The 12303-nt window shown below is 38.4% G+C and overlaps 1 pseudogene; it reads right to left on the bottom strand.

Moving 5' to 3' along the window:
• Window positions 1-4777: 4777 nt before the first annotated feature.
• LOC122732398 lies at window positions 4778-5205 on the bottom strand (annotated as a pseudogene).
• Between the last annotated feature and the right edge of the window lie 7098 nt (window positions 5206-12303).

The raw sequence follows: 12303 nt of genomic DNA, 5'->3' as shown, positions 1-12303 counted from the left end.
GCTGAGTTTGGCTGGATAGGTAATTCTTGGTTTTAATCCCATTTTCTTTGCCCTTTGGAATATCATATTCCATGCCCTCCAGTCCTTTAATGTAGAAGCTGCTAGATCTCGTGCTATCCTGACTGGGGGCTCCACAGTACTTGAATTCTTTCTTTTTTGGCAGCTTGCAATATTTTCTCCTTGACCTGAGAGCTCTGAAATTTGGCTATAATATTCCTAGGAGTTTTCTTTTGGGGATCTCTTTCTGGAGGTGATCGGTAGATTCTTTCAATTTCTATTTTAGCTTCTTCTTCTAGAATTTCAGGGCAATTTTCCCTGAGAATATCTTGGAAGATGGTGTCTAAGCTCTTTCCTTGATCATAGTTTTCAGGTAGACCAATAATTTTCAAATTATCTCTCCTGGGCCTATTTTCCAGGTCAGCAGTTTTTCCCGGAAGATATTTCACATTGCCCTCTATTTTTTTTATTCATTTGGATTTGCTTTATTGTGTCTTGGTTTCTCAGAAAGTCACTGTCTTCCATTTGTTCAATCCTAATTCTTAGGCAATTATTTTCATCAGAGAGCTTTTGTACCTCCTTTTCTATTTGACTTTTCAAGCTGTTGACTTTTTTCTCATGTCTTTCCTGCATCACCCTCATTTCTCTTTCCATTTTTTCATCTACCTCTCTAATTTTATCTTCGAAGTACTTTTTGAGCATCTCTATGGCCTGAGACCAATTCATATTTTTCTTGGAAGCTTTAGGTATAGGGGCCCTGATGTTGACATCTTCCTCTGAGGGTGCCCCTTGGTCTTCCTTGTTACTGAAGAAACTTTCTATGGTCCTGACCTTTCTCTGTTGGCTCATCTTGCCTTTCTTTTACTAGACTTTTAGCTCCTTAAAGTGGGGCACTGTTTCCAGGCTGCAGTATCCCAAGCTTAAGAAGTCCCAGGTGGTATGATTTAAGGACAATCAGGTTCTCCCCTCACCTGGCCTGTTTCCTGGTCCTAGATGACCGCAGACCAACTTGCCAATCAACCAGCTTTGTGTTTTGTGGCTATTAGCTCTGACAAGCCTGTGCCCCTCCCTCACCTGGGCCACTGATTCTTGAGTCTACCTCCTGGTTCTCAGCTGGGGTGTAAAATCCAAGTTCTGTCTTAGCACCAGCATAGACCCCTGTAGTCTCCCCCCTGCCCAGGGCTCAGCCCACTCACCAGACTGTGAGCTTAGTTCCAGATGACACTGGTGCTTCAGCTGATTCAGAGACTCTGGGGGTCTCCTTTTCTGGTGAGGACTTGCTGAGACTGGAACTGTGTCAGGGTGACTGTGGGGTTGGGCCTGACTCCTGTATCAGCACAGCAGCTCCCTTCTTCTGACCTTCTGAGCAGTTCTTGGTTAGAAGATGATTTCAGCACATTCTTCTGTGAGTTTTGCTGCTCTGGGCATTTTCCTATGACCTTATTTGGATGTTTTTTGGAGCGATCATGTCATGAGTTCGGGAGCTCACTCGGAAACTCCCTTTTTCAACGTAGGTTGGTGCTTTCTCTGAATGTTAAATTATTAGAGAGTGGTCCACAATTTCAATGACTTTACCAGGGTCATATAGGGTCATACATAAGAGATAGAATTTAATTCTATTATGTGTCCCTGGCTTTGAGGCCTATGCGTTATGTTACATTCTGCCTGTTTGCCCACTTCTCCCCCTCCCCCTTTCTCCCCTTTCCTTCTCCCTCTCTCTTTATAATATGGAGAAATTTCAGGGAAAGAATTGAAATTTCTATTTGTTGAAATGAAGGTATTATCATTATTATTAGGCACAGGTTCTATATACATCTATGTGCATTATTGAGATTTCTGAAACAGTGAGAAATAGGGAAGGATAATTAGATACCACACTGTCATTTTGCAGTAATGTTTGTAGCCACAGCAACCTATGTACACATTTAATAAGGTTCTACTGTCAGACAGGCAGGCAGTTTTGTGTCAAGAAGATAACCAAGAAAACTTCCAGTATATTTTTTCCAGTGAAGAGGAAGTCAGATTCAAAATAGAATTTCAAAGAATTATAGGATGTTAGAGATCATTTACTGAAACTCCACTCATATAGCAAAGGGAACAAGCATTTATTAAACACTTACTATATATCAGTTGCTGGGCTAAGCATTTTGCAAACATTAGCTCATTTGAGCTTCACAACAACCCTGTAAGGTAGGTGCTATTATTATCCCTATTTCAAAGTTAAGGAATATGGGGCAGAGCAAAGTGAAGTGATGTGCCCAGAGTAAGATATGTAGGAAATGTCTGGAGGTAGATTTGAACTCATGTTTTTCAGACTCCAGGCCCAGAGCTCTATCCACTGAACCCTCTGCTTGGATTCAGGGGAGTAAGCCCGAAACACAGAGGATTTATGACTTGTTAAGGATAACACAACTAATAAGTTAGAGACAAGGTAGAGACAAGGACAGAATCTAGCTCCCCTGATCTCTGTTCTTTCCTCTGTCCCAGCCTATTTCAGCTTTAATGGACTTAACCTTCTATTATTTGGTATCATATTCAATTCCATAGAGGTAATTTTGTTCTAGTGGATAGAGACTTGACCTTCAAGTGAAGAAGACCAAGTTTCCAGCCTCACCTCTGGCCTGTATTCGTAGATTACTTAATTTTTAAGAATGTAGAGTTGTCAATCAACATTCATTGAGGAAATTGACTCTCCAAGAGATTCTCAAACCAAAGACGTCACACAAGTGGAAAAAAAAATCTATTTAATTCAGCAAGCATTTATTAAAACTGCAATGCATAAGACACATTCACCATCATTTCCACCAAAACAATGACCCCTGATTTTAGTGTGTTCATAAAACCGAATGATCATAGATTTACAACTAGAAGGAGCTTAAAGGACATTAGTCCAAGTCTTTTATTGTTTTGGAAAATGAGACCCAGAGAGTTCAACTGACTTGCTTAAAATAGCATGTAGTAAGGGTCAGAATTAGGATTTGAACCTCAGTCAATTGGCTCTGAATCCAAATCTTACATTAAGGATATCTTTCCATGAATTTCCAGACATTAAGGATCCTTGATTTCATTAATACAGACTCTCCCTCCCTCCAACTTTGTACATTGTAACTGACCAGATGACGATGGTCTCCATTAGATTGTGTATCTAAGAGCATCCATAACTCAGTAGCTATCTTTATATTGATATCCCTATATGTATGTGTGTATGTATACACAGACATTCACAGACACACACATATTCAACTGTTTTGCAATTAGACAATCAAAATCATACTTTATTATTTCCACTTGATAGAACTTGATAGGGCCTCTTTTTCCTCAGTATACCCCTTCAGAATCCTGGCTCACCATCAGCCATGATGAGTCATAAGAGTAGGTCTTTCTTTGTGGCTTTTACATTCTAGTTTTCTGATAATTGGTCAATCATCAACTTAGAAAAATGTAAGAACTCTGATCAAAATGACCAACCACAGTTTCAGGGATTCAATAATGAAGTATGCTGCCAAGTATAGTTAGAAAGGTGATGAACTCAAGCTACAGAAGGAAACATTTTTTTAGACTAGGCCAATGATGAAATTTGTTTTACTACTTGGTAAAAGGGGTATTTTCTCCATTTTTCTCTTTCTTCTTCCTAATATGGAAGATGGGAAAAAATTAAGAAATAATAAGTTTAGAAAATAAAGTCATTTTAATAGAGTAACTGGTTATTCTTTCTTAATTGGAACATTCAGCTGAACTAAAACATGCCCTTATAAGCTATCACAACTAATTTGAAAATAATCTTTTTACTACATTCTCTATATTCCCCCTCATAATAACCAACTCCTCATAGAAATTTGTATGAATCCATTCAAATCATGGTTTGGTTTAGGAAAAGGGACTTGACCTCCTCCTTTGGAAAAAAACCAAAACATTCAAAGAAGCAGCATGATATATTTGATATGGTGATAGATTTTGAGTCAGGAAGAACTGGGTTCAAATCTAACCTCAGATACTTAGTAGATATGTGATCATGGGCAAGTCACTTAACCTCAGTGTGCCTTTGTTTACACATCTGTAAAATTAAAAGGAAGGCTTGACTTGACTCCTCATCTTTTTGTATCTGCCTTCTTATGTACCTTGGTGCATATGTCTAGAATGAACACACTCTTCATCTCTACTTCTTCAAAGCCATTATTTTTCTTTCAGAATATAGGTGAAGTGCCACCTTCCATACCAGGCCTTTCCTGATCCCTTCAGCTGTTATGGTATCTTTTTTTTTTCCCCGGGGCAATGAGGGTTAAGTGATTTGCCCAGCGTCACACAGCTAGTATGTGTCAAGTGTCTGAGGTAGGATTTGAACTCAGGTCCTCCTGAATCCGAAGCCAGTGCTTTACCCACTGCTCCACCTAGTTGCCCCCTTTATTTTTTTTTTTGTTGGTTTTTTTTTTAATTTTGTGGGGCAATGGGGGTTAAGTGACTTGCCCAAGGTCACACAGCTAGTAAGTGTCAAGTGTCTGAGGCCGGATTTGAACTCAGATACTCCTGAATCCAGGGCCGGTGCTTTATCCACTACGCCATCTAGCTGCCCCGCCCCCTTTATTTTTAAAAATATTTTATCATTTGGATTATCTGTGCATGTTGTTTCTTCTAGGTCCCCCTCACCCCAGTAGAATATAAGTTCCAGAAACTGTCCTTTTTATTGCCTAACTATACACATTATCTAGCATAGTATCTTTCCTTTTTTCAAAGGTCATATACCAAATTTATTGCAAAAAGACCCACAATCCTAGCAGTTGCCTTATCGATAGGATTTTTCGTAGCAAGCCCAGGCTCCAGGTCCACCAAACTTCTTGGATTCACAGTGACAAGGGTCAGCCACCAGCAGAGTTCAGTCATACTGGATAAGGATGTCTTTGATTTCCTTCTTGGAAGCCTCGTCCACATATTTCTGATAATAGGCCACCAGGGCTTTGGAGATGGACTGCCGGATAGCATAAATCTGAGCCGCACGGCCTCCTCCTTTCACTAAGGCCTGGATATCTACACCAGCAAAATGTTCCTTGCCCAGTAGGAAGACAGGCTCCAACAGCTTGTACTGCAGGGTTCAAGGCTCCATCATCCTTTCACCTTGATCAGCCCATTAATTCTCTTGCAGTTGGCCACAATGGTGGCAGTTTTCTTTCGCCCGAAGACCTGGACAGACTGCAGCAGCCCCTTGGACTGCATGCTGTTGGTGGGAGGCACAGGCTCTGAGCAGGTTTGGAGGCAGAGGTGGCGGCGGGGACAGAAGCTGGAGACTGGAGCTCCTCACCCACGTGGCGCTGAGGCAAGATAGCATAGTATCTTGATCACAGATCCATATCTGTTGCAGTGGACCCCTCCAAGCCTGAGCATTAAAATGGGCAATTTCTTTAACAACAACAACAAAAACAAACAGAACAAAAACACACAAAAATATTAGTAACCACCAGGTAGAAGCATCACGTAAGGAAGTAAAAGCAGACTATTAGGAAGATCCCTGTATTCTCAGGAGTTCTTCTTTAGAGTCCTAAAGCTGTCTTTATATCTTCCTAGCCCAAGGAGCTCATACACAGTAAAATACCAGATCAATTCTCCTGGGAGTGTGTGATAGATAAAAGAACACAAGATAGGGAGTAAAGAGAACTTGTTTCTGGTCTCATTTCTCTCACCTATTACCTTGTAATATTGGGCAATTTTCTTTCTCTCTCTGACCCTTGGTTTCTTTACCAGCACAATGATGTATACAAGAGTAGATGATCTTGAAACCCTTCCAGTTCTAGCCTTCTATGGGTTACACTTAGTAGTTACGCAGATTAGCATATTGTTCTGGCTGCTCAGAAGATTCCAGGGTCGTTCTGTAAGTTCTGTTATAACAATGGCCCTTTTCCTCAATAGGAAATTTAATTTGACAAACTTTCTTTTTCTCCAAACTAGAAAGCCTATGCATTGGGAACCAGCATGCTAAGTGGAACTGGAGAGGTTTCAAGTAACCCCCAAACACCTACATCACTAAGAGGGGGTCTACTATGAGTCAAGAAGTTGTGGAATTGATTCTTATAGCCTTCACTGTGGTAGTGAATAAATCAAGGGTCAGAGAGGGAAAGAAATTTGCCCACTATTACACAGGTAAGAGTTGAGACAGATAAGACCAGAAACACGTTCTCTTTACTCCCTATCATGTGCTCTTACAGCTATCAAATTCCATTTTCATTCATCTGAATCATCATAAAAATATGAGTTTGTTGGGCCAGAGGCTGACCTTGGTTAGCATGCTCTGTATATATTGTTATAGATACACACACAATATATTTTATAAACAAACCCAATTTTGCTGTTTTTCCCTCACATGTCCCCCCAACAAGAATTGGCACTCCAATTAATTACCCAGTCTTATGTTGTTCCCAAGGCCCTGCAAAATTAAGACTGTCTGAGTGGAAATTACATAAGGTGAGGTCTTAGCAAATAACAACCACACATCAGTTACTTTGCGGTCACCCAGGCTTGCATACTGAGTAAGTGGAAAATTTTCTCCAACCCCTTATTTCCCTCAACATCTAATTGGCTATAAATTGCCACCTATTTATACTTCATCTATGAATAGATGACAGTCCAGGAGTGTCACGGACTTCAGGTATATTGCATGAGGGTTATGATGAATTTGTTTCCAGGGGAGGTAATGACTTCTGAAAAGTGCATCTACCAAACGTGAGCAGTGCAACAGGATGTGGCAGATGGGATAATTCCCTGAATATCTTCTAAAGCTTATGTGAAATGATCTAGGTGCAAAGAAATGGAATGTGATTGGCAAGGCCACAAGTGAGTGAAGGGCTATATCCCTTCTCTTTCCCATATTTTAACCAAGTATTTGCAATCATCTGAGTTGGGGAAAGAACGTTAGAGATAGGGAGAATTTGAGCAATGTGACTAAGGAGTCAGTTAGATTGTGAAGTAAGAGAATGGAGAGGGCAATATTTAATCTCCCACTCCAATACAATGACAACAACAATTATAATATGGGATAATGGAATGAGTACTGGATATGATGTTGAAACCCTAGGTTTGAATCTTGCCTCTCATGGTTCCTATCTGTATGACCTTCCGTAAATTAGTTAACCTCTTTGGTTTCTATTTCTGAATGAATTTGTAAGTGCCTAAATGAATGAATTAATGAAAAAGCCATAAATCAGTCCTTACTATGTTCCAGGCCCTCTGTAAAGTAAGAGAATTAGACTAAATGGTCATTATGGTATTTTCTGGTTCTAAATTATATGATCTCAATGGTAGTTCAAACTTCTATTACAATTCTGACATGCTTTCATATTAATAATTTGCAATCCTATAATGCCTCCCCCAGTAATCCTGTGACATAGACAGATGGCTACTGATGTAGACATTTAAGTGTTGACATCTAACAGTCAAGGAAACTAAGTCTTAGAGCATCTGGAACATAACTAGTAATTGGGCTGGAAGTTCTTTATTGGCTTTGTTAAAATACACCCTTTTTGCTTGTTTTAATTCTTGTTCTAGGTGAGAGTAAGTGACATATTTGGAAATGCAGGCAATATGAAAAAAATACATCAAATAAAGCATACTTCAATAGAATCTAAGTTAACACTTCAACCTGAATCTCCTGATTTTCAGTCTAAGGCTCATTGTACTCAACCACAATATTTTTTCTTTGAGATACAACATCCTAGTCAGGTAAATAATGTACTGAAAATTTTATCTGAGTAAAATGAGGTCCAGCGTAAGTTATTTACCGTAGGTCACACAACTAAGAAACAACATGGCAGAGGTTCAAACCCAGGAGTCCTTACTCCCAGTCTTCTTCCCTATAGCTATGCCATTGCCCAATAACCAGCTTTTAAGCACAGATGAAAAATGAATGCTGCCCATAGATCTCTCTTGGGTTCCAGTGGTCTGCAATGAGTTCCATAGGTTCTAAGTTTAACATTTTGGTGTCAGAAAGAGGAAAGCCAGCAACCAAAATAACCTGCCCATTTTACAAGGAATCACCAGCCCAGATGGAGTATATCTCTTGGACTTTCCCCATCCAAGTTGCCTGTGTGTCATTGCCTCATTGACCCCCAACAAAAATAGTCTGTGGTAAGGAAACTAGAAAAGCCCATTGTCACTGGTAATTCTTGGCTGTGCTTACTTTGCATCCCTCAGCAGGAACATTTTTCTCTCATGGGCCCCCTCCCCAGACTTAATGATACCGTGCTAGCAATGATTTATAGGCAGCCTGTACAAATGCATTTTTTATGACTGTAAGAGTTTTCGTCCTCAGAACCATAGACAAAGAGATGATCCATCAAGTCTATTGCCTGGGGATGATAGTTGGGACATTTACAATTAGCAATAAATAAACCCAAAATGTTTCACAAAGTTTCCCTAGGGGTAAAGAAGTATCTCAAAGTTTTGAGACTTTAGTGAATTTCAGACAGTGTGGATCAGTGCAAGTTGCCCCGAATGAAGGCAGGCAGACCTGGGCTCTAATCCAAGCTCTGTCACTAACAAGCTGTGTTACTGCAAAACATGGAAACACAAAATCTTTGGATTTCAGTTTCCTCATCTGCAGAATGGTAATTATATATCTAATCAAATGAAAATGATGGAAGTTTATAGATAAGCATAAGATGCCCAAACAGGAAAGGACCTTAGAAGATCAAATGTCCAGCTACAAAGAACCTTTAAACATAAATCATCAGAACGGGGAGACACCTTAGAACGTAGAATGCCTCAAATGGGAAGGCACTTAGAACATAGTTAGAGCTGGGCAGAAGCGTACAGTATAGGGCATGTCGGGTCACAGAAATTGTGAAACCTGGGAGGGACAATAGAAATGATCTAGTTTTATACCATTATTTTATGAGGCAGAGAATTAAGACCTGGCAACACAAATTCATGCATTCTCCCTAAGGAAGTAGAGAATGGGATTACAGTTCAAGGAAAAAGGGTTATATCTGGCATCTACCATTTTCTCTATTTTTTTTTAAGTGAGGCAATTGGGGTTAAGTGACTTGCCCAAGGTCACACAGCTAGCAAGTGTTAAGTGTCTGAGGACGGATTTGAACTCAGGTACTCCTGATTCCAGGGCCGGTGCTCTATCCACTGTGCCACCTAGCTGCCCATCTACAATTTTCTCTATGTTCTCACTGCCCCCTCCTTGAATTATTACTCATCTGGACCATTATCTTACCCTTCAAATAGGTCATCTTGACCCTTTCTGTATGTCTGTCTCTGTCTCTGTCTCTGTCTCTGACTCTGTCTCTCTCTCTCTCTCTCTCTCTCTCTCTCTCTTTGTCTCTATGTGTGTATGATGTATATTTGTCTCTCTGTGTGTCTCTCTCTTCTTCTGTCTCTGTCTCTTTGTCTTTCTGTCTCTCTGGTGTTTTTTTCTTCTCTCTCTGCTCAAATCCACCCTTCATACCATCTTTCTAAGTACAGATATAAGCACATCATCCTCCTGTTGCAAATCCTTAAATGACTCTTTGTTGGCTAACTAAAAGTTAATATTTCTTTGCCTGTCATTTGAGGCCTTTGGCAATTCAACTTCTCCATACCAAGTATTATAATGACCAGGTATTATGAACTTGATGCCTGTGATTGTATTGTGGAAGGCAGCTAGATGGCACAGTGGGTAGAGTATCAGGCTTGGAGTCAGGAAGACTCATCTTCCTGAACTCAAATTTGGCCTAAGACATGCAGCTAGCACAGCTTCCTGATCCTGGACAAATCATTTAACCTTGTTTGCCGTAGTTTTCTCATGTGTAAAATGAGCTGAAGAAGGAAATGGAAAACTACTTCAGTATCTTTTCCAAGAAACTCCTAAAATGGAGTCACAGAGTCAGACATGACTGAAAAATGATCAAAATATAGTGGAAATGATCTGACCACCTCAAAGATCAGTATTGCTGCCCTATGGTTGATCAAATCACTGGTATCATTTTTAACTAGGAAAAAAATAACCAAATAACTGGATCACCCTTTCTAATCCATCTAAGAAATACCTCCCAACTTTTATAGATAAGTGCAAATGGATGTATGCATGTGTATGTATGTATGCACACACACACACACACACATATATATATATATATGTGTATGTGTGTGCATATATATACATGGGTATGTATATACGGGTGGATACAAACACATGTAATTTTCTTCAGCTACAAAATGGAAATAATAGTATTTTCATGCTGTAGTTCACAGGGTCTATTTAAGCAAAGTTCTATAAACCTTTAAACATTATAGAGATACATTAATATTATTTAGTTATATGTCAGACTCAGTTGTCTCTAAGTCTCATCTTGTATCTGAGAGTTTAGGAGTCTAACCACTTCTAAATAATAACCTACAATAGCATTGCTGAGAGTTCAGAAATGATGGTCCTATAATACCTTGATTTGGTCAAAACCTCTCAAGTCACCTCCAGGCTTGAGAGTGGGGTTTTTTGCTGCTTTAAGTTCTGGGGTCACTTCAACAATTAACTCCATGACCCATCCACTCTAGCATATGGGAGCTTCTTCCTCCCCCATCCAGGTCCAAAGAAAGTGCTTTTCATCAGACTATGCCCAGAGTCAGGAAGTATACCCATACAATTTTACTCATACATGAAAGAAATTTTGATAAATGAAATGGCCTTTCTTCTAACCTTGCATATCAATTTGTACTGATATCATGCTAATATTCTATTATACTCCATAGTCATTTATTTGTTACCTTTTTATGTAAGCCTCAGTCAAGGATTTAAAACTAGAAGTTCCAGATGAATCACAGTCTACTTCACTGGAGAAATTTTCCACACTGGGATTTCCACATACTGATGAAATCATAGGTGTAGACTGAGTATATATATATATATATATATATATATATACACACACACACATATACATATATACATATATGTGTGTGTGTATATACAAATTTATACAAAATTATATACAAATATCTCTGATAAAGGCCTTATTTCTCAAATATATAGAGAACCGCATCAAATTTTTAAAAATACAATTCATTCCCCAATTGATACATGGTCAAAGGATTTGAACAGGGAGTTTTCAGACAAAGAAATCAGTTATCAAAAACCATATGAAAAAATTGTTCTAGATCATTATTAGTCAGAGGAATGCAAATTAAAACAATTCTGAGATATCATCTTACACCTATTAGAATGAAAAATATAACAAGAATGGAAAATATTGTTTGTTGGAGGGATTGTGGGAAAACTAGGATGCTAATCCACTGTTGGTGAAGTTGTGAAAAGATTCGCCCATTTTGGAGAGCAATTTGGAACTAAGCCTAGAGTTGTGTATAACCTTTGATCCAGTAATACCAATACTTGGCTTATATCCCAAAGACATCCCCCAAAAGAGAAAAAAGATATATTTGTACAAAAGTATTTACAGCAGCTCTTTTTGTGGTGGCTAAAAATTGGAAATCAAAGGTATACCCATCAATTAGGGAATGGATAAACAAGCTGTGGTATACGATGGTGATGGAATATTAGTATGCAGTAAGAAATGATAAACAGGATGATTTCAAAAAAGCTTGGAAAGACATGTATGAGATGTTGTATTAGGAAATAAGCAGAACCAAGAAAACACTATACACAGAGACAGTAATACTGTTTGATGAAGAATTGTGAATGATATGATTATTCTCAACAATATAATGATCCAAGATAATCCCAAAAGAACAATTATGAAACATACTAACCACCTCCAAAGAAAGAACTGATGATGGAACAAACTAAAGCATGATATTTTCATTCTTTCATTAAGTTACAAATAGGGTGATGTTTTGCATGATCATATATGTATAACCCATATTGGATTGTTTGTTGGCTTGGGAAGGGGGGAGGGGAGGGATGGAAGGAGGGATAGATATTAGAACAGAAAAATACAAATAAAAATGTTTAACATGAAAAAAAGGTGGGTGAGGGGTGTGCTGGGAAGGGTACAGGATGTATAGATGTATCTATATATACACACATAAATATATATGAGTTATTTAGGTCTTATTTAGATAGTAATTATATTGAAACAAATTTTTCATCTATATTATTTATACAGATATATACATATACATGTTATTTATAAAATAGCTTTTTACCTGTATAAAAAAAAGAAAAGAAAATTGCTTGTTTTTAACAAAAAGGAAGAGGAAGGATTTAAAATACTGTTATATGTACTAGAAAATATCTAGCTATATCTAAATGTAATAACCTAGAAAATATACATTATACATGTTATATATGTGTACATGTGTATATTATATCTATATTTAATATGG

This window comes from Dromiciops gliroides, chromosome 6 (genome assembly GCF_019393635.1).
Source record: "Dromiciops gliroides isolate mDroGli1 chromosome 6, mDroGli1.pri, whole genome shotgun sequence".
In the NCBI taxonomy this organism is placed as follows: Eukaryota; Metazoa; Chordata; class Mammalia; order Microbiotheria; family Microbiotheriidae; genus Dromiciops; species Dromiciops gliroides.
Note: the sequence above shows the minus strand (reverse complement) of the source record. Positions and strands in the feature narration are given on the sequence as shown.